The sequence below is a fragment of the Colobus angolensis genome, unplaced genomic scaffold (assembly GCF_000951035.1).
Source record: "Colobus angolensis palliatus isolate OR3802 unplaced genomic scaffold, Cang.pa_1.0 Scaffold674, whole genome shotgun sequence".
NCBI lineage: Eukaryota > Metazoa > Chordata > Mammalia > Primates > Cercopithecidae > Colobus > Colobus angolensis.
Genome location: NW_012120421.1, coordinates 143,658 through 163,743, shown reverse-complemented (window position 1 = coordinate 163,743; position 20,086 = coordinate 143,658). Strand labels below are relative to the sequence as shown.

At 49.4% G+C, this 20,086-nt stretch overlaps 1 long non-coding RNA gene across 1 annotated transcript; it reads right to left on the bottom strand.

The window, feature by feature from the left end:
* Nucleotides 1-7,768: 7,768 nt before the first annotated feature.
* Nucleotides 7,769-9,326, bottom strand: LOC105500629. The gene is made up of 2 exons (XR_001000057.1): nt 9,204-9,326; nt 7,769-8,020 (listed from the first exon to the last, which is right to left on the bottom strand). It is a non-coding gene; the product is annotated as an uncharacterized LOC105500629 (long non-coding RNA).
* Between the last annotated feature and the right edge of the window lie 10,760 nt (nt 9,327-20,086).

Below are 20,086 nucleotides of genomic sequence, written 5' to 3'. Positions count from 1 at the left end.
GCGCTGTGAGGTGCGCGGCCGAGCGCTGCGCTGCGCCCGCCGCCGGGCCATGGGGTAATAGAGGCAGAAAAAGTGGCAACTTCTCTAAAGTACAGACCCAGCTGGGAAGTACAGGGCAACTTTAGTGGGGATGGAAGATGTTGGGCCCCGCCTCATTTCCCAGCATCTGGGGGAAGCTCCCCCATCACAGGAGTTCCAGAAACCCCTCCATCCAGCTCTCCCTTCTCACCATCCGCATGGAGCTTTCTGAGTGCAGACAAGTGTCTTCTACTCGCTGCACTCTGTGGGAATGGAAAAGGCGGAGTGCTATTTATGAACACAGTATAATACAATAGGGTCTCATCTAATATTTGTTGGAAAAATTTTCAGCTCAGGAGAGCAAGCCCCACATAAGTCAGGTAACTTAATCTTCCGTAGCATCCAATTGTGATTTACTGAGCAGTTACTATGTGCCAGGCAACATGCTAGGTGGTTCCTTATATGTTATCTCATGAAGTCCTTACAGCAATGCAAGGAGATAGGCATAACTACCCCATTATAAAAGTTGTGGTAAAATAAACGTAACATAAAATTTACTGTCTGACTATGCTTAAGTGTACATTTCAGTGGCATTAAGTACTTTCACAATGTTGTGCAACCAATTTCCAGAATGCTTTTCACCTTGTAAAACTAAAACTCTGTACCTCATTAAAGAGCAACTCCCCGTTCCCCACCTTCCCCAGACCCTGGCAGCCACCATTCTCCTGTCTGTCTCTATGGATTTGACTACTCTAGGTGCCTTGGAAAAGTGGAATAATACAGCATTTGTCTTTTTGTCTGGTTTATTTTGCTCAGCCTAATCAAGGTTCATTCTTGATGCAGCAGGTGTCAGAATCTCCTTCTTTTTCAAGGTTGAACACTATTCCACTGTCTGCGTAGACAGCATTGTGTCGATGCATCCATCCACCCAGGGACACTTGGGTTGCTTCCACCATTTGGTTATTGTGAATGGTGCTGCTCTGAATATTGTTTGCAAGTATCTCTTCCAGGCTAGCCCCATTATACAGAGGAGCATAGAGAGATTCTTTGAGGAGGGATGACGTGCCCAGAGCTCAAAGCAAGGTCCTATACCTGATGTAAATGACAAGTTGATGGGTGCTGACGAGTTGATGGGTGCAGCACACCAACATGGCACAAGTATACATATGTAACAAACCTGCACGTTATGCACATGTACCCTAGAACTTAAAGTATAATAAAACAACAACAACAACAAAATATCGCCACCCGCTCTTCCAGACCCCCAAAGGCAGAGCTCCTCTCCTCACCCCACTGCCTTTCTTAGGACCTGCCTCCTGTTCCACTACACTGTGCCCCACTCGCTGATATTGAACTTGCCTAGGCCTCTTGATCCCTGAAATTTCAGGGATCGGGACTGGTGGGCACAATCACAGCGACCCACTTCTCTGTCCCCTATGCAGTTTCTGTACCAAACAATACATGAAATGACCTGCTTTCCTTTTCCACTCTTTCACCAGGTATGGATGAGGCACCTACTGTGTGCCGGGCATATGTGGGCACTGGATGAAGACCCCTGGGAAATGAGAAGACGTGAGCTCCTCAAGGCCAGAGGCATCCCTTTCACTGGTTGCTTCCCCTAGTGCCTAGGAGAGCACTGCGCATGGCAGGGGCCCTGATGATTCAAGCATCAGTGTTTGATGAGTGAATGAAGAAGAACCAGGGAGGGAGCAGGAGCCCAGAGGTCCATCCTCTTACTGGTGCTGTGCCCTGAGCAGACACCTCCCATGTCAGGCAGGGAGGCCACCATGGTGTGGCCCCTCCCCAGAGTGTGTGCAGAGGTTCACCAATGCCCTGGGAGGCAGCTGCACAGAGGCTGTCTCCCCCTTGCCCTGCAGATTACTTCTATATCTGCTGACTCCAACTTCCAAGGCTTCCTGTCCCAAAGGCCCTGGGCCTGGTTAAGAACTAGCTGGCTGCTGAGATGAAGAGGTTAATTGTCAGGCCCTCTGGGAGGGGCAGTAGGGCCCTGAGGACAATCTCCCCTGGTGGTGGAGAGGGAGAGAGGGTGGAGGTGGGGATGCTGACCCCCTAGGGAGTCAGTGACTGTGGCGGGGTCAGAGCTTGGGTCTGATAAAAGCACAGGCAGCCTCCCACCATGGAGGTGTTCAGCCCTGGCTCGCCAGGCACAGCCAAGTGTTCTGCAGCCCTGGGAAGGTGGTGGGACCAGCTGAACCCCTGGGCTGTGACTCTGAGTTCGGAAAGCCGGGCTTCAGGTTCAGGAGCTGTCAGCCGCATCAGGGACACTCTTTGTGTGGATAAGGGGTTGACAATGGCATTTCTGCTGACCCCACACTGCAAATGTGTGTTCTAAATCCCTCACTCTGAAGTCAGAAAGAGCTGGGTTTGGCCTCGGCCACTGATGGTTCTTGCTGTGTGACCTTGGACAAGTCACTGCCCTTCTTGGAGCCTCAACACCCACATTTACATAGGGAGAGAATAGTACCTCCCTCTCAGGCTGTTGTGAAGCCGAGTTAATGGGTACATTGCCTCAGGCACATTGCAGGTGCTCAAAGTGTTAGTCCTTCCTTCCCTTTCTAGGTCTCCATTTCCTCATCTACACAGCAGGGAGCAACTCAGTCCTGATTATAAATAAGACAGTTGGTGAATGCACTCAGTAAGTGGAGCGGGGGATGCATGGAGAAGCTTTTTGCAAGGGTGAAGAATGTGTGCTCTGAGCCCCGTGCTGAGGGGCAGATGAGAAGACAGCAAGCCCAGGGACGGAGGCCTACAAAATGCCCCCTGCAGAGTGGGAGGAGGAGCAGTGTCCTAAGGTGGTGGGGAGCAGCATCCCCAGTGCTTGCAGGAGGAGCAGGACTGCTTATGCTTGCTCAGGTGGGCGGAAGGCAAGGTTCTTAGGCATCTGCTGGGTGTCAGATGCTGCATCAGCATCATCTCCCTGAATTTAATCTTTCCATCATCCCTGAGAGGTGGGTATTACAGGATCAAAGTGGGATTGAAACACTGGTCCCCTGAGCCTGTGCCTTTTCTACAAGGCCATTTGGTTCACATGTAACAATAGAATCCAAAATGCACCTGCTATGGTCTGCACACCTGATTTCATAACATCCTCACGACCTGCGAGGTTGGTATATTGTCCCCATTTTATGGATGAGGAAACTGAGGCTCAGCGAGGCTGAATAATTTGCTTATCTTTCCAGAGAACTAAAGGGAAGAGAGGTGCTATAGCTGTGGTGCCTCCTATTCTTGGCAGGAAGTGTCCAGTACCCCAGGTCATTCTGACCCTAGTGCAGACAGGAGAAAAAGCACATCAACAAATCCAGCAGCAAACTTCCACTGAGGGCCTCCCTGGCCTTGTGCTAGTGGTGAAGGAGAACCAGCCTTGCTCCTGTACCTCCCGTGGCTCCCTGCCATCCCCAGGATAAAGGTCAGAGTCCTCAGGTCTGTGTTTGAGACTCTTCATGGTCTGGTCCCACCTGCATTTCCATCCAAATCCTCCACCACAGTCCCCAGTGCAGCAGCCATGGCCACCTGACCCATCCCACCATCCTGCTTTGGCTCAGCCTGTTCCCTCTGCCTGATGCGCTCTGTCCCTTCTCTATCATGCCTCAAGGCCTGGTGCAAATGCTTCCTGTACTCTGGAGCCTGAACTGGGCCTGCTTCCACTGCCAGGGCAGAATCCATTCCACCCTACCCTCTTCTCCGAGTCCCTCTCATGCTGTGTGCCCAGGTGTGTCCCCAGCAGCTCTTGAGGGACTAGCTGTTTGAGAGCTGTCTCCACACCTGGCCTAAGAAGTTTTTCAAGGACAGTGGCATCTTCTTACCCATGTTTCCATCCCCAGGACTTAGCAAATGCAAACAACAGTAGTGCTGCTGGAACAGAACAGAATAAAACTGAATTGAACTGAAGCAGATGCCCAGGCCGAAGGCTTGCTGGCCCAGGGGCACAGATGACTACCCCAGGGGTAAGGAGCACTGGCTTCGGAATCAGCCCCAGGTTCAGAATTGGACTTCACCACTGCCCAGCTCTGCAGCTTTGGCCAAAAGACTTAGCCTCTCTCGTTCTCAATAAGCCAGGTTGGTAATATCGACCTAGTAGGTGAGTGGTGAAGACTGGATGAGTTCATACATATAGGGGGTGCAGTGCATGCCTGGCACCTGGAGAGCCCTCAGTAAATGGTAGGGATCACCATTACTTTTATTGGCAGAGATGGCATGTACAGTGTATAGACATCAGGAGCTGGTGTAGACCTGGAGTGTACCATCCAATCACTTGGACAACCCAGGTGCAATATCATCAGTACTTTCCAATTGCACAGCAGTGGACCTGGCTGGCCTAGTGGCATCAGAGCCTCCTGGAAGCTTTAGAAATCCAGCATCCTAGAATCCCTCGCACAGAGACTGGTCTGGACTTTGCATAAACCAGACTTATGACTCTAAAGTGCAGAAGGGCTTAGCTGTTTGTTTTTCCAAATGTGTTTTCAAGGTTTGGAGTTACCGGAAGGCAATTCAGAGGAGATGGGCCTTGCAGACCAGGATTTAATATGGCAGAGAGCACGGTTCAGCCAAAGGCCTAGAGGAGGGAGGAGGAAGGGGTTGTCCTCAATCCCTGGAGGAGCCCGGCCTGGCTGGAGAAGTGGAGCACAGGGTCAGAGAGGGACGCTGCAGCTTTAATGTGGGGCTCCTTGAATTCCCATCATGGAGCTCAGATTTATTCTGATTGGCAAGTAGGATCTATTGATGGTTCTTGAGCAGAAGAGTGACATGAATAAAGAAATGCTCAGGGCATATACTGGTGAATTGATGCAAAAGGGAATGAGGAACATACTGAAGACAAGAAGGCTGGAGGGCTGGCATGAGCCCTGTGGCAGGAATTCACATCCCCACCTTCCCCATAAAAGGTCTTTCTGCCCTGGCACTGGGTGAATCAAGGTCAAGAGAGAAATCTGTGGAGCCTCACTGCGGACCACAAACCCTGCAGAGCAGGGCAGGGAGCCCTGTGGCAGAGGCTTCCCTCTGAGATTCCAGATCCCTGGACAAGGCAGTGCTGAGTTTGCAGACAGCCCAGGGGAAGGGCAAGTTAGGGCCCACCCAAGTGACCCAGGAAGTGCTCAGGTCAGATAATGAGCTCACTGGTGATTCTGCAGGTGGTTCCAGTTTTCAGTGCCCTTGAGCATCCCAGAGAAGAGCAGATCTAGGATGGTGGCTGGTGGGCAAGAACAGGCTTCGGAGGCCTGATTAGCAAGCCTGGGGGCAGGGAGGGGAAGATTTTACTCATTCATGTGTTTGCTAGTGTGTTCATTTATTGTAGCTACACACACTCTCCATGCACCTGCTTCTACCTGCTGCGCTAGCCACTGGGTAATGAGGTACATTTGGCCCTTGCTTGTTGAGACTCCCAGTGCCAGGGGCAGAAAGACCTTTCATAGAGCAGGTGGGGACGTGAGTTCCTGCCACAGGGCTCAAGCCAGCCTTCCAGCCTTCTTGCCATCAATACGTTCCCCATTCCCTTTTGCATCGATTCACCAGTATATGCCCTGAGCATCTTTTTTCAAGTCACTCTTCTACTCAAGAACCATCAATAGATCCTACTTGCCCATCAGAACCACTGTCATAGGAATTCAAGGAGCCACATGTTAAAGCTGCAGCATCCCTCTCTGACCCTGTCCTCCACTCCCCTGGGTAACTGCAGAATAAACACTAACATGTCAGCATAGTCAGTGCTGCATTCAGGGAAGCACAGCAGAGATCTGACCCTAGCTGGGGAGTAAGCAGGAGCTTCTCAAAGAGGTACCTAACACCACACTGTCCTGAAGCATTCACTAGTGAAGAACAGGGAGAGGAAACAGCTTGGGGAAAGGCTATGAGCTTCAAGTCAAACCACCATGTCCCAGGATTGGTCCAGGGTAGATGTGAACAGGGCTTAGGACAGGCGAGGAAGGTGCCCAGATGGCTGGGTAGGTGGAGTTTGGACTGCCTGGAGCTGAGGGGAAGTCCCAGTGGGTTGAATGGACAAGAACACAGCTCCAGTTTCCACAGAAGGATTTTATAACACTCAGAATTGCCCAAGGAATGGGCAGGTGCATAAGGTGCATATCTGTCAGACAGAGGTTACAGTTCTTAATGTGGTGAGGAAAGAAAGCTAAAAATCTGACAGGAAAAGAAAAGTGTTTCACCCATTGGAAAGATCTGTGACTGCATAAAAGAAACACACAAATACATGATCAGCCTCAGGAATAATCAGAGGAATGCGAATTGAAGCAACAAGAAACAGTATTTCACCCATAACACTAGCCGCATTTTGTAAAGATGATATAATAAAGATAATGATAGGTGGTGTTGACAGAATGTGGAAGAATAGGGCTGTTCTTTACACTGCTGGTGGGGATAGGAATGGCAGCAGCTTTTGAGAGGGCCACACGGCCCTGTGTGTGAGCGTCTTCACAGGGAGACACCCCTTGATTTGGCGATTCCACATTTAAGAATTGTTCATTTATTCTAGGATTTTTTTTTCAGTCAAGACCTCCATATGTTGCCCAGGCTGGCCATGAACTACTGGACACGAGTGATCCTCCCACCTTAGCCTCCCGAGTAGCTGTGATTACAGGCATGAACTATGGTGCCTGGTTTTACCCTAGGAATTTGTCCTGAGGAAAAATCGGACAAGTGGGCCAAGCTGTACTTAGAGAAGGTGTTTATTGTTGCATTGATGATGGTAGGTAAGACACAGGAAGAATCTAAATTTCCAGCAATAAGAGATTGGCTAAATCACTGTGCTACAGCTAGGCAAGGGTTGGCTTATGGCTATTCAGAACACTGACCCTCCTGAGTGAGTCAAATCTGTCACTGCTTTCACACACCACACACCTCTCTCCTTTGCAGCACAAATTACCATTGTAATTTTACATTTCTTTGTGAACTTCTTTGATGAATTTTTGTATCCCTCATTAGACGCTAAGCTCCATGGAGGCCAGGAGTATAGTATGTTCATTATTGTGTCCTCCATGCCAAGTTAAGTTCCTGTAACACATTACACTCTCAATAATTTATTGTTAGATGAATGACCAAGTCTATGTTTCTTAGTATGGAAAGATGTTTGAAATATGCAATTAAGAGAAAGAGTAGACTATAAAACAGCATGCATGCTGTACTACACACTGCTAATTCCCTCCTCTCTGGATCTTGTTTGGGGGACCACATGCCCACTCTTAGTCAATAAATTATGATTGATCCAAAGTCAATCATGACAATGCTATTGTCTGCTGCTGGGGATGGTCATGAGATCAGGTTCTGGCCAATCTAAACACAGATTTCCAGACATAAAGAAAAATCCTCTGAGGGTCGTCTCTGAAGTTCTTGCTTTCCTAAGAAAAATGCAGAAGTGACTGCTTTTGCTGGCTTTGAAAACACATGTAGTGGTTGGAGCTGCAGTAGACGTCTTACAGCCATGAGCAAAATTCCAGTAGACTCACAAAGATGCTGGGCCTAACGTTGTTGAACCAGTGAACCACAGCCGGGAACCGCAGATACTCTAACTATGGAAGAAAAATGAACCTGTATTTGTTTAGGTGACTGAACTTGCAGATTAATGCACACTCCCAACACATACAAAGGATGGTCCCAAATACACCTGTATGTGTAATTATGAATTAAAAAAATTAAAGTGATGATCTCTGCGTGGTAGGATTCTCCTTCTTTTTTTATTTTATAAAGTTTTCCCAAAGGCACGTAAATAATAAGCAGACAAATGTTTCTGTACACTCACAAAATAAACAATGGTACTAATTTTATTTTTAAAAAATAAACAAAATGTTGGGCCCCCAGAAGGTAATTCACTCTATGCAATAAGTTAATTAGCCACAACTGAGAGGAACACTTGTGGGTATCCTGGAGGACAGGTTCGGCAGCAGTGACAGGTCCCCTCCAGAACAGTATGTGTTTCCAAACTCCTGAGGGAGGCGGGGCAGACCCCAGGGAAGTAGATGAGAACCTGAGTGAGGCTCTGCAGGGAGAGAGGATGTTCCTCAGCCCTCACAAGGACATGTCAGTTTCACCGGAGATTAGACCCCGGCCTTGGCTGGGCAGCCTGCCTGGCAGGTTCTCAGCAGCATGGGGTGATAACAGGAGGAGGGGAAGCCTGGCAAGCTGGGGCAGCTCTGGGGTCTTCAGGTGGAGCTGTCTCGGTCAGCACCTGTGTTGGCTGTAAACACAGATTTCCAGCAAGCAGAGCATTGCAATATCTCCCACCACAAACCTGGACCATCAGGAATGTTTCCATAGCAGCACCCACGCCAGTGAGGAATCTGGACGTGATCTGTGATCCCCTCTCCCACTTTTTCTTTTCTCTTAGAATGGGACAGACCAGCCTGGAGCAGCTAGTGTCCTGTAGTGACTCCAGTTTGCTGCTCTCTTCCTTTCCTTCTTCCTCCTGCCCTCGGTCTCCTCTGCCTCCTTCACCTTCTACATTTGGAAGCTCAAGTCATGTGCCTGAGACTGGGCTTCTCATCTAAATCACAGAGTGCCAGGCAATGCCTCCCTTCCTCTTCCCAGGGAGCAACTTCAATCTTCCCTGCCTGCTGTGGGGAGATAGACCCTACCCCTTATTCCTTGTGGGACCATCTGCAGCCGGTTTCCTCACCCCTGCAATGGGACAGCAGTCCTGCCTGCCCATCTGGAAGTGCTAATTCCAGGCCTGGGGCCCTCCTGGGAAAATCACCAGTGTGGATGATATGGTGGGTGTTTGTGTGTGTGGAGGGGTGGGGCTGCCATCTGGGCATTTACAGACCCCGTCCTTCCTCTCTCTTCATGTTTCTCACGTGTCAGGAATCCCTCTCCTTTGTGCCATGAAACAAGCCATTTTCAGATCCGTCATCTCATTGAGCCTTGCATCTCCTTGGTGAAGTTGGAATTATTGTCACCATTTTACTGATGCGTAAACTGAGGCTCAGGAAGGGGCAAGTCACTCCCCAGGGTTCCACTGTTCATTTTTAGCCAACCTGGGATTAGGATGTGTGTTCTGGATTCCTGCGGGGTTCTGGCACATCTGCAGCCAAGGCCTATCTTTCTGCTCCCACGAGGCCCCCTTTCCATTCCTTTCCTCCCCATGACAGCCACTGTCACTACCACCCAGAGCCTGTGCTCACGGTCACAACCTCGCCGTCCCCTGTGGCTGGGCTGGAACCCACCATGTCCGTCAGATGGATTTTCCTAAATGGAGGTTGGGCTCCAAATCCACACCCCCAAGACTGACACAAATTGCACTACAGTGGGCCTCAACTGTGGGCATTTCTGGTCTAGAGAGAGATGGTCCCGTAGAAATGTCAACATCACTTGGCAAAGAGCAGAGTGGAAACACAGGAGAAAGATCAGGGAGTGACGTCAGGAGGAGGTGGCCTTTGAGTTGGGTCTTGAGGGATGTGTCAGTGTTGCCAGGCAAGGAAGGCTGGGAAGGGCATTCCAGGAGGAAAGAACAGCATTCTCCAAGGCTCAGACTGGTCTGGTGGCTGCAGGGTAGAGCTGGGTGACCTGGACACCTTGAGATGGTGCTCCCTTTACTGGAGAAAATCTGCAGTTCCCATATTTGGGGCAGTCTCAGAATCCCCCAGAGATCTTGTGAAATTCCTGGGTCCAGTTAATCTGCACTTCTCACAGGCAGGGGCTGTGATCTCACCCCACAGTTCTCATACAACTGGTCCCTGGATCACTCTTGCAGAAATACAAACAGGACTGAGGAAGCTTTGGCCCAAGCACTGTGCAGGGGTGGGATCGGGATAGGGATGTGGAATGGGCCAGAGGAACAGTGGTCAGAGCTGTACCCTCCTGGACCACCCTGTCTAAAATGTGGCCCTACAGTTCCCCTTCCCCACTGACACATTCTATCCTCCTTCACTTTTCCTTTTTCCCTGGTGCTCTTTTTTATTTTATTATTTTTTTTAAATACAGGGTCTCACTATGTTGCCCAGACTGGTCTCAAAGTCCTGACCTCAGCTATCCTCCCATCTCAGCCTCCCAAAACACTAGGATTACAAGCATGAAGCACCATGCTCACATCACCAACTCACATGGTGAACATTTGATGAGTTCATTTAATACCTGTTTCACTCTACTAGCATGAGGGCTACACGAGGAAAGGGACTTTGTCTATCTCATTCACTGCTGTAGCCAAGTGTCTACAATGTGTAAGATCGTGGAGGGAGCTTTTTCCGTTTTGGTTTGTAATTTAAATTTTGGGAAGCAGAAGATATCTGAGTAGATTCAGTGACTTACAGGTAAAGGGAGAGAAGCCTTGGTGTGCACAAGAGTGGCAGGGAGACCAAGACAGAGAGATGCCAGAGGAGAGTTCCTGGAAGAAGCTGGGGGAAAGGGTCCCTCTGGATATCAGTTCCTTTGAAGCTGGCAGGGAGGGAGGAGGTGCATGGGTGGAGAGGACTGCCTGAAGAAGACCTGCTTGACTTCCATATTCTTCATGAAGTGACAGGTGAGGGGCTTCCTGGGAGAGAGGGCAGGGGAGGAGTGATGGTGGGCCTGGAGCAGTGCCCCAGGGAGAAGGGGTGAATGCATTACTGAGGCTGGACCCTGGTCATGATGCTTGCCTTGGCCTCGAGATTCATTAAGAACCAGCCTCCTCCAGTGAGCCGAGATCGCGCCACTGCACTCCAGCCTGTGGACAGAGTGAGACTCCGTCTAAAAAAAAAAAAAAAAAAAAAAAAAAAAAAAAAAAAAAACCTAAAACAAATAAACAACAACAACAACAAACCAGCCTCCAGGTCCCAACGTGCCCAGCTGGACCATATACTGCTTCCTGGATGTGCCACCATGACAACTGGAACACAAATCCCGAGTCACCTCTTCCAGAAAGCCTGCCTGGATTCAGTGCCCATCTGACTGGGCTCCTGCAGCACCTGGTCTGCCCCTACTATGTGACTTGCCTCTTCCTGCCTCTTATCACAGGTGCCTGTGTTTTTACCTGCTTCAGTGCGGGCTGTCCAGGGCCGGGCCAGGCCGATCCATTCTAGGGGCTAGAGCAGGTGCCAGCAATGGCTGGGCTCTGTCAGGTCTGGGCAACAGGCAGGCCAGGTTCTCATGCTGGGCACTGGATGCCTTTTGTGGGTCCAGCTGGGCATGACCATTGCTTCTGAGTGGCTGGAAACTTCCTGGGAGAGACCTGGTTCTCTTGGGCTGACCCTTGCTCCCCAGGTACTTCCTCCCTCCCTCCCTTGCTGAAACCCTTTTGCATGTACTCAAAATCCTGCTCCAGCACCCGCAGCCCCCTGGTTTTCAGCAGCCTCAGGGAGCTCTTTCTTTTCTTCCTTGCTGTGAGTAAGAGGCCCAATCCCCTGAGAACACTGCTGCCTTGCTGTCCTCTGCTGCAGCCCGTCCCTGGGTCTGAGCAGGGTAGGTCCTCCTTGCTTCTCATTGCCTCCCTCTTTCAGCTCATCATCCTTCTCTGCCACATAAGGACAGTCATGTGCCACAAAAAAGTGTTGCGGTCAACCCAGGCCGCATGTGCGATGGTGGATCCATGAAACTATGACGGACCGAAAGATGCCTACTGCCTAGCCTAGCGACATAACAATTATAACATCATGGCACAGTTACTTAAACAATACATTTATTATAAAAGATTCATAATTCTGTAGAAAAAGAAGGCTAAGAAGAAATGCACTCAAGCCATGAGCTGTAGCCCCACTTCCCCGACTTCAGGACAGAAAGCCCTGGGCTCCAGCCCTTACATTCCTGGGCCTCCAGGGCTCCCTGGACTTTAGGAAACAGCCAGTGAGGGAGTCCAAGTCCACTTTGACTCACAGTTGTATGATGTCAACAAGGTGCTTCCCCTCTGTTGTCCTCAGTGTGTGTCTTTTAACAAGAGATGATGGTCCCAGCTCAGCAGTCTCCATGGGGCTGGGGCAACTGGGACAGGGAGGGTGACAATGCTTTGTGGACAGAGAGGAGGAATTCTGAGTGACTACCGGAAGGAACTATGTTTATTTCACAATTTCAAACATGACAGAACTGCAGAAAACAGACATCAAGACTCCCTTGTAATTCCATTTGGGGTCTAGAACTTGGATTTGTTTTGCTAAGCAGAGGCAAACGTCATGTATAGATATGTAACCAGTTCATTGATGTGGGATTATAACATGTGTTTAAAAGTTACTGATGTGGGACATCTTTGCATATCAATAAATAAGCATTTATATTATTTGTTTTAATACCTGTGAAATATTCAGCTGTATGAAGAGAGTGAAATCTCTCCTTCCATTATGGATATTTGGACTGATGAACCACTAGAATAATACAGAGAGGGCAAATCAAAGCATGTGTCAGCCTGGAAGATCAAAGTGAGAGGTTTATTACAGAAGACAGTAATGCTAAAAGGGAAGGAGAGCTAAGTGAGTCCCCCTGTTGCAATCAGAGCCCAGAATCTCACCACCCTAAGAGGCAGGAGACAACGTGGCCAAAAGGGCAGAGGTCCCCAGGGCTCCCAGCAGTGAGGCCAGATGCAAACCTGTCATCCCAGTCATCCCACCCTGTGAGTGAGCTTCTTGTGCCCTGGACAGTCTTTTCTGAGGCAGAGGCTGTTTTAAGAGCTTAGAGCACCCATTCTACAGCAGAATTTCTTATGAATGATGTCCCTGTTCTGTGCTCCTCACCTATCCTGGGCCCTTGTCCCAGCATGACTTTGGGTAGTGGGTGAACTTCACCGGACGCCTGCTAGATTATATTAGGGCCTCGACACGCTTCTGTTGCTCTCAATGTTATGCATTTTTATAGCATTGGCACCTCTTTATCCTCTTGCCTAATTATTTCCTTGTGATAAATTCCTAAGAAATGCAATTGCTAGGCCAATATGTTTGCACATTTTCACAGTTTGATACCTACCAGAGATATTAGAGGAACAAAACCAAGATCCAGAAATAGATGCAAAGCCTTAAGAGAATTTAGCGACTGGGAGCCGCGGTGGCTCAGGCCAGTTGCCCTGGCACTCGGGGAGGCGAGGCTACACGTTCGAGGCCAACCTGGTCAACATTGATTGAAAAAAAAAAAAAAGAGAGAATTTAGCGACTGAGATGTGGTTTCTAAATTGGGGAGAAAAGGTGGGTTATTGAAGGAACGCTGTTGGAGACACAGCGCAGCCATCTGGAAAAAATAGCCTCACTCCTTATATAAAAATACATTCCAACTGAAGCCAAGCTGCCAAGAAAAGTCAAAAAGGGAGAATGTTTGTATGATTTATTAGGGGGAGGACATGACTGTCCTCACCCCAGAACCAGACTGATGAAGCAACCATCACTCGGAACATTGCTGGACACCACGGCTGAAGGAAATCCCAAGCATGGACTCGCGTGCAGCTTTCTAAGCACAGCCTCAAACCCAGAAGTCATCAGTGACTGATAAATTTGACTCCATGAAAATTAATACTTTCTATTAAAAAATCACAAAATCAAAGATGTGTCAACAAACTGAAAAAAAATGTTCTGCAGCATCATAAGAGATGACAGGCTCATGTTGGTACTTTATGTTAAAACCTACTACAAATCACCAAACAGAAAACCCACAGCCAGACTCAAAAAATGAAGAGACACCTCAAAGACAAAGAAATGCAGATAATTTCTTCACATAAGAAAACATTAAAATGTTTGTCAACTTTGTGTGTGGCCCTGGGTGTGGCCATGAATGGGTAGTCGCTAGTGGTATTCACAGATATGCCCTTTTTCCTCCTCTGCGCACTTGGTGCTACTGCAGGTTCCTACCTGTGAAATTAGGTGCAGTTCTGCATCTTGCTTTGGAGGAGAAAATGTGAACGGAAGTGATGGAAGCCGCCTGTGAGTTCTGGTTGCTTCATCAGTCTGGTTCTGGGGTGAGGACAATCATGTAATGAAGCAAAGCCCTCAAGGGACATGTTGTGTTTGAGAGAAATAAACCTCTGTCATGTCAGGTTTTGGGTTGTGTATGTGGTAGAAGCAGAGCCCAGGCTATTCTGACAGATTCCTCAGGCATTGCTTGTGGGTGGACAGAATTAACCTAAAGCATTTGTGTACCTTTTGTCTGAAAATTCCACTTTTAGGAATTTATGAAACAGACACACTCACATTTGCAAAGAGGCATGGATAAGGACAGCCAGTGCAACTTTGATTGCAATAGCAAAAGACAGAGAACAGCCTACACACCAGTCAACAGGATATTGGTCAAGAACATTGTGGAGCCAGGCGTGGTGGCTCAAGCCTGTAATCCCAGCACTTTGGGAGGCCGAGACGGGCGGATCACGAGGTCGGGAGATCGAGACCATCCTGGCTAACACGGTGAAACCCCGTCTCTACTAAAAAATACAAAAAACTAGCCGGGCGACGTGGCGGGCGCCTGTAGTCCCAGCTACTCGGGAGGCTGAGGCAGGAGAATGGCGCAAACCCAAAAGGCAGAGCTTGCAGTGAGCTGAGATCCGGCCACTGCACTCCAGCCTGGGCAGCAGAGCGAGACTCCGTCTCAAAAAAAAAAAAAAAGAACATTGTGGAACATCTATACAATGAAATCATCTGAACCCAGAAAAATAAGAGAGTGGTGTTTGTGCACTGATGTAGTGTTTATCCCAAGATTAGGGCTGGGTTAGGATGTTAGAGACTCCAGGAGCTAAAAGATTAAGGTACCCTTCCCAGTCCATATATAAAAATGCATATATATTTATTTATATATATTTTATATATATTTATATGTAATAAATCATAAGTACTTTATGAATTTTTAAAATGAGTTGAAAAGTCCTTTTAAAATATTTTTATTAAAGTAGGATATCTCTGAAAAGTTAACCAATAAATGGATATATTAGATTTCTAGGGCTGCTGCAACAAATTACTACTGCTGTAACAAATTATTTATTTGGTGGTTTCAAATAAGAATAATTTATTCTCTTGCCATTCTGGAAGCAGGACTTCTGAAATCAAGAGTCAGCAGGTTGCACTCTTGCCATGGTTCTAGAAGAGAAACCTTCCTGGCCTTTTCCAACTTATGGTGGCTCCTGGCAGTCCTGAGCTTGTGTCAGCACAACTGCAATCTGTGCTTCCATCTTTATATGACCTTCTTCCCTGGGTCTCTCTGTGTATTAAATCTTTCTCTTTCTTCAACCTTTCTCTTAAAATACCAGTCACTGGATGCAGGGCCCACCCTAAACCCAGGATAATCTCATCATGAGATCCTTAGCTTAATTACTGCCTATAAAGACCTATTTCCAAATAAGGAAACATTCACAGGTACCAGGGCTTAGGATTGAACACATCTTTTGGGGGGACACTCTTCAACCCACTGTAATGGATAACAGCAGTTTCCACTGGGAAGGTGGGGGTTCAGGAGTGGGAGGAAAATGAATTTTTCACTGTGTATTATTTTGAACTATTCATGTTTTAAAAAACATTTTCCTTATTTGTAAACTATGCACCCAACAAAGTTCTAATATTCAGAATATATAAGAAACTTAAATAATTCTATAAGAAAAAACAGATCCCATTAAAAAGTGGGCAAAACAAAAAAATGGATCCTCCTCAAAAGCAAGAAATACAAGTGGCCAAGAAGCATATGAAAAAATGCTCAACATCACTAATCAGAGAAATGCAAATATAAAGCACAATGAGATACCATCTGAATCCCAGACAGAAAGCTATTACTAAAAAGTCAAAAACCAACAGATGCTGGCAGGACTGCAGAGAAAAGGAGACACTTATATACTGTTGATGGGAATGTAAATTAGTTCAGCCACTCTGCAAAGCAATTTAGAGATTTCCCAAACGACTTAGAACAGATCTACCACTTCACCCAGCTATCCCATTACTGGGATTTGTCCATCAAAAAGACTCATGCGCTCATATATTTATTGCAGCACTATTCACAATAGCAAAGATGTGGAATCAACCTAGGTGCCCATCATTGGTGGATTGGATAAAGAAAATGTGGTACATATACACCATGGAATTCTATACAGCCATAAAAATGGAAATCACACCCTTTGCATAGATACAGCTGGAGGCCATTAACCTAAGTGAATTAAAGCAGGATCAGAAAATCAAATACCACACGTTTTCATTGATGAATGGGAGCTAAACCCTGGTTACACATGTATATAAAGAAGGGAACAATAGACACTGGAACTACTTGCTGAGGGAGGAAGAAAAGGAGACATGGGTGGAAAAACTGCCTATTGGGTACTAGGCTGACTAACAGGGTGACAGCAGCAATCATACCCCCAACCTCAGCATCACACAGTATACCAAGGTAACAAGCCAGCACATGTATCCCCTGATCTAAAATAAAAGTTCAATTTATTAAAGCAATTTAAATAATACATTAATTTTCCTGTAAATATGTTTTTAATAAAACATACACACAAGAAATGCCCCCTCCCTGCAAAACAGAGTAGGCATAATCGAAATGTTGGTACTGCTAAATTGCTGGAATTTACAGTCACACTGAGGGTAGCTGCAGGCTCCAAGTTTCTGAGGTTGGAGAAGGTGACCAGGGAGCATAAATACTGAGTTCTGTCTACTCATTCGGACTGTGAGGTGAAGCCAAGGGCTGGAAGAGCATTTTGAGGGAGAGTGAAAGTGCAGGGAGGGATTGTTAGAGTGGGGAAGACTGGAGAATGCTTGTGAGGTGAAGGAAAAAAATAACACAATGAGAGGAATTTGGAGGTAGGTGCGTGCAAGGAGAGAGTGGGGGTGGGAGATCCCTGGGGAGGCCAGATTGGCATGGGGAGGGACAGTGGAGGAGAGGGTGATTGTCTCCTCTGCCATGAAGGACAAAAGAAGCAGTGGGGATGGGTTTTGAGCCAGAAAGCACTTGTGGCAGAGAGGAGGTCCTAAGGGGCTTCCACCTTACCCTGACCACCAGCGCCTCTGGCTTCAGCAGGCTGGCTATTAGCTGGCTAGGCCATGGGGGATTGATGTGACAAGAGAGAGGAGGGGACACAGCTGCTTTGGGCAACTCATGGGAGGCCAGGGTATTTAGTGAGGGAGAAAAGCCCTGCCAAGTGGCAGGATGCCCAGCTGGGGCTTCTCCCCACACAGAGTACAGTAGAGGATGTGGGATGGGAAGGAACTGCCCATGTAGTTCCATCTGTCAGAGCCCAGGGTGCTTGTGGGATCTCCTTCACCTACCTCCAAACTCACCCACTGTACACCGGACAATGGCCCCCTTCTTTAGCCTGGGGACATCCGGGTCCGTTGGTGAAACTGCTGCTTCATCCTCTGCAAGCAGGAACCCCTGGTAGGCAGAAACCAAGGTCCCAAAAAGGAGCAGCAGGGAAAGTTTGCTTCCTCTGTTATCCATGCAGGAGGCCTGTGAGGAGGAAGCTGCCAAAACTGGAACTGCTGCAACTCCAGTTCCAGTTCCAGGTAATGGGAAGGAGAGCCACAGGTCACCTGCGTCAGCAAACAGTCCATGAACTCCTGTGCCAGGATGGTGGCCCGTCAATGGGGGCTCTACCCTCTAGCTTTGTGTCACTGCATTCTATAATGTTCACACAATGACAAAACCACTTAGGAGCTTTGCAAAAAGCAAAGAGTGAGGCTCTGACCTCACTGCAGGGAGGTGACTGTCGACCCCCTGGTTGCATAGTGTTTGCTCCCTGGTTGTCAGGAGTGAGGTCTTGGGAAACAAGGTAGAAAGGGACTGTGGACTGCAAGACCCAGTGCAGAGCAAGTCGTTTCCCTCAAATCAGCTGTGCGCCTGCGAGGCAGGATCCTTAAGCTTCCTCTGTTTCTTCCCGGGACAACCCTTCCTGGGAGGGAAGAGTGAGTCTCAGGTCGTGCCAATCTGGGGCTGGGAGCTGCACTTTCCCCTTTCCATCCTCCTGTCCTGCACACAGTAGGTGCTTCCTAGACACTTGTTCAGTTTAGTTCTTAGACATAGTGTGTAAAAGAAATCTTTGCAAATGGAATCGTTTGGAACACTGAGCCTGTGCTACCGTGGAATTCTGAATGTCTCTATATGACATCTTTCGAGGCTTCAAACCTGAATCTTTTTAGGGTAAATCCCTTCAAATGCATGCAGGCTGCAAATCAAAAGCAAGCGGTAGCTTCAAGCATGGACGAGTTGGTAAGACTTGGGCCGGATGCATAAAGCTCAGAGGCCAAGAGGGGTTGGGACTGCGTTGGAAAGCATGTCAAGTTAAGGGCTGGAAAGAATTCTCTGGGCAGTGAGGAGTCTGCAGTCACATTGATCAGGCAGGGTCACCAGGGGTGGCAAGGAGAAGGGCTCAGAAGAGGCGGTTCCAGCGGGAGGCACACGAGGTGGCTGGCAGGCGGCGGGGTAGACACGGAAACATTGACGAGGTGGGCCCAGCAGAACTCAGGGTCTGGCATCACCCTCTGGGCTCAGGGCAAGAGGAGGAGAGGAAGCGCCCCGAGCCCAGGCCCGCATTCCAGCCCAGTTAGGATCTGGAGTCTTGTTTCCTGCCTCTGAGCATGATCTGACAGTGTTTGCGGAGGGCGAGGCCAAACCCTGATCCTCCGGAACGAGGCTTCCCTTGATGCTTAACCAGAGACGGTCTGATGGGGCTCCAGCGATCTCTGGATCCCAGGAATCAGGCGCCCACCCTCTAGAAGGCTTCCTCCGCGGCGCTCAGGTGCGCAGGGCAGCAGATGGCCAGGGCGCCGCCGAGCTCCGAGTCTGAGCCCGGAGGAGTGAACAGACGGTGAGACGCGCTCCCAAGGAGGGACGCGCTGCCGCAGTGCGCGGCCTCCAGCGGGAACCCCGGGCCCCTCTTCGTGCCCTTATCTCCCCTGTACCTAGGTTCCTCCACACTTCCAGGCTCCGACTCAGCAGACAGCACGGCCCCGAGTCTCTGGCCAGGACTGCAGCCTGTCCTCTCACCCGATGGCGGCGCTGCTGCTCCTGCGTCCCTGGGGGGCGCACGCGCAGGAGGACCAGGGCGGCGACACCAGGAAGCTGTTGCTGGCTTTCGCTTCCAAGGAGGTTGGCCCGGGCCGACGTGGCCTAGCGCGTGGCTACCGCCATCTTCCAGGGTCGGGGAGGACGGACATGACCTTCCTCTGGGGGTCGCCCTGGGGCTTGCGGTTGCACTGTGCGGTGGGAAGGTTAGCGGCGATGGGAGACTGGGAGGCACAGGCTGGGTGCGCAGAGCCCGCTGGTATTGCCCAGTCCTGTTTCACACGCTCGGCACAATGGATGAGAAAATCAATAGCTGGAGGGCGCTCAGGCGCCAGGCAGAGAGGTGGGCTCTTACTGTGCCTTCTGACTTGGTGGGGCAATCTGGGCGGTGGATGGTGTGCGGTGGGTCCTGGAGAGATGGCACCACCTGAGACGGGTGGGCTGGGAGCGACGCAGGCGACAGGGACAGGAGGCCATTTCTTCGCACCACAGAATTCGCACTCTAGTGCTTCATCTTTCTGAGCAGAAGAAAATAATGAACTAATGGGGAAGGGGCCGAGTTAGTTATTCTCCAGGCCCAATGGTGTCCTCTGGGGCTCCACTGGGTTGGGGAGCTTGCTGCTCCAGAACAGAGGATGGCCTGCCTGTTAGCGAGACCCCCAGAAGCTGTGCGGGGCTCCACAACCCACTTGGCGCTCCGCTGAGGGTGCCGGTTAGGGTTTCCTAAGTAACTCACAAGCCTCTGGCCCTGGGGTGGCGGGAGTCCCTGCCTGGGGTTGCGGATGGGGAGGTGGGCACTGGTTTCCCCCAACTCTAACCTGCCCAGGCCGTGGCTGAGGTTTCCCTTGCCTGGGCTTGGAGTGGGACCTGGGGTGAATCGTGGCTTTACCTCACTAAGCTGTGTGGTGCCTGGCATGTCTCCATTTCTTTAGCTTTAAAACAGAGGGAAGAATCTTCCTGAAACGTTGTTGTGAAGACTCCATGGCAGTGCATGGGGGCACGAAGGGAAAGGGGTTTTGTTGACCACCTGAGTCATCTCACTATGTCAGCCCAGGAAGAGATCACTGGCGGGAGGGAGTTATGTCGCCGCCTGCAGTGTGCCCTGCTGGTGGCACTCTCTTTGCTCCAAATTGCAGCTCCTGGGAGAGAGAGGAGAATCCTGCCGCTCACAGCTGCCCACCTGCCCTACTGC